The sequence below is a fragment of the Lipotes vexillifer genome, unplaced genomic scaffold (genome assembly GCF_000442215.2).
Source record: "Lipotes vexillifer unplaced genomic scaffold, Lipotes_vexillifer_v1.1 scaffold1722, whole genome shotgun sequence".
NCBI classification, from domain to species: domain Eukaryota; kingdom Metazoa; phylum Chordata; class Mammalia; order Artiodactyla; family Lipotidae; genus Lipotes; species Lipotes vexillifer.
The window spans coordinates 452,349-455,485 of record NW_006770421.1 but is presented as its reverse complement, the minus strand read 5'-3'; positions in this window follow the sequence as shown (position 1 = coordinate 455,485).

The window sequence follows — 3,137 nt, the reverse complement described above, 5'->3', positions numbered from 1 at the left end:
GAGATAAATGTAAAAAAAAATATATATATATATATATATATATATATATATATATATATATATATATATATTTCTAGGACTTGCTAGTCTTGTCTACTCCATTCTTAGATACAACCACAGACAGCCTTGGAGGACCTCACAGTACCAAGAAGAGTAATTTGAATAGTCCCTTTACTTGTATAAGTATAAGGCACCAACTGTCCTGGAGCCTTTACACTTATTGCCCAGGATATTGGGAGGGAATGAGAAAACGTGTGTGGCGAGTCCAGAAGCCACCCCATTGAAAGGAAGCCACATGCTGCCTCACTTTACTTTTTTTTTAGTGATTGGAAATTCATGATGAATTCAAATCTTCCCTAGTGAGGCCAGATGGTAGAAATAAACGGCCCTTTCACACCACAAAGTACTTACCATGGACAGAAAGAGAGCCTATTATGGGCTGAGTTGTGCCCCTCCCCCTCAATTCATATGTTGAAGTGTCCTAATCCCTAGTACTTCAGAGTGTAACCATATTTGAGATTGGGTCTTTAAAGAGGTAATCAAGTTAGAATGAGGTCATTAGGTTAGGTCCTAATGCAAAATGACTGGTGTCCTTACAAAAGAAGAAATTTGGATATAGACTGGTACAGAGAGAAGACCATGTGAACATGCCATCACCTTATTCTTGGACTTCTAGCCCCCAGAACTGTGAGAAAATACATTTCTGCTGTTTAAGCCCTCCAGTCTGTGGCACTGTGTTATGGCAGCCCCAGCAAATGAATAGTTTGCTAAAAGTCTGGAGTCAGTGCGACTAGCCTGACTTGATTCTGGGGTGTTTAAAGACACATCATGTGGCTGACATTGGAGGGCTCCTTGGACTCAGTCATGCCAGTGCAGTGGGTACTTTGGAAGGACTCATTGTACTTGAGAATGAAGATAGAGTCTACATTGGCCTTAGGTAGCTGTAACTGAGCATGGTATTGGGGAGAGGAGTCCTCTCCCTCTCCTACATTATCAAGAGAAACTATTTCTAGACCAGCAATAGAGGTGTAGCTCTGCCTCTGAGGGAGGGCATCAGCTTGGGCAGGACTCCCTGCCTTAACAGGGGCATGAAGGTGAAGGCAACAGGGCATTCTTCAGTCTTCCTCCACCTAAAGAACTAACATTCAGTGAATACTTACTTCCCGTCAACACTGATCTAAGCACCATGTGTACATTTCATGTTCATAAAGTAAAATAGGAAATAAAAACTGTTTCTGTATGAAGAAATTAGGCACAGAGAGCACACTCAAATTGGGATAATTTGAGTTTGTTATTGTTGTCATTCATTCTTTCTTTCCTTTTATTTTAAATACAAAATATTTACAAAGGTGTGAAAGGAAAGTTGGGGAGGCACCAAGGATAGGGCAGTAACCTAACACTGAAATAACTGAGGAGGAGCTATTACCAAACAAAGAAACAGAGAGGTGTCTTGAGAATAATTTCATGATTTCAGTAGGGACAGCCAGCTAAGACAACACGTACTGTAGTGATGGGAGGTAGAAGGAGAATAAATACCCAGACTCTACTCTCTGCCTACCCTCTGCAGTCCTCCTGAGGTTCTCCATTGGCTGAACCCAGTGCCAAAGTCCAAACACACATCACACATAAAGTTAAGTTTCTTAGGGGAAAGGAGAATGGAGAGAAGGGTAGAGAGTGGACAAAGCGTGGAATTGGAGGGTCAAAGAGAATGGTTAAGACAGTTGCCCAGGGTCACACAGCTAATAAGAGGAAGAGGTGGAACTTGAACCCAGCAGTGAGGCTGTGAAGCCCATGTTCTGATTTTGCCACCAGTTGCTGAGAACCAAGAGTGGCCATCCTCCTGCAGACAGTATGGTACTCTGGCTGCAACACAATCAGCTCTTGGGGTTTATGAGGAACCCTGATTTTCAGGCTTTTGACTGGAACTCCAGCTGTAATCAGGTCTTCCTCCTACCATAAATGGTCTGTCTGGAACTCTGTATTGTAGAATAGGGGATCCTAGAAGAGAAGAGAAAATCACATATCATGATAGGCTCGATGGATAGAATCTGCTCATATCTGTACATAATGTGTAATTATATTTACATGAAGTTTAATAATAGGCAAAATAATCTATGATACTAGAAATGATTACCTTTGGGGGGATTGTCTAGCAAAAGGCACAAGGGAAGCTTCTGTGAAGAGGGGTTTCTTTTGTCATTAGCCAGCCTCTCACTTCCTGCTGTTCAAGCTAGTTTTGCGTTGACATGTGCTCTGAAGAGACCAGCACCTGCCATTTAATAAACGTTCTGTGTCTGAAGTCACTCATTAAGCCATTGCATAGCTGACTTTCCCCTGGATATTCAACTTCACCTCTTCTGAATGTTTTCAATATTTAAGCATTCTGGTTTCCTTCTCTGGACTCTCCAGGTTTTCCAAATCCTTTTAGACATAGATAAATTAAATCCTGATGTAATCAATTAATCCTGAGCCATGATATGTAAATTAGTGTAAGTTGTTACTTCCCAGTTTATGATTTTTATTTCTGTTAACATCACCCAATATCATTAAATATAATATGTAACTTCCTTTTGTTTACTTTTACTTTTCAATTGACTTCAAATATCAGGGTCTCTTCTGTCACATTTGCCTAATAATTAATTTTACTTTGTGTATAATTCTAATATTTATTTCCTTACAACTTGTTTAACCTAAGGACTGTAAAGTAACAATATTTGCACTTTAGTGTATTATAGTACTCAATTATTTTCTTATCAGGAACTTATGATTGAAGACTGTGCTAGGTGCTCAAGAAACAACTAAATAGGAAGAGCAACTGTAAACATATGTAATTAATTTGAACACTAAAATGACAAAAACAGTAATCATCTTCAGGCAAACCATTCATTATTTTCTCTTCCATGTATATGGCATTGTTATGAGAGAGGGATATGGTTCTGGCCCTCTCAGCTTTATTCCATGTCTATGAAAGAAAGGACTTTAATGAAAGGAAGGCCAGTTTTACCTACTACTGACCTAAGGAGACTGTGGTAGAGAAGATGGATCCATTTTTAAATCCTTGCACAACTTTCTAACAATGTAACTTTGGGCAAGATCCTCAGCTTCTCTGAAACTCTGTTTATTCAGTAGTAAAATAT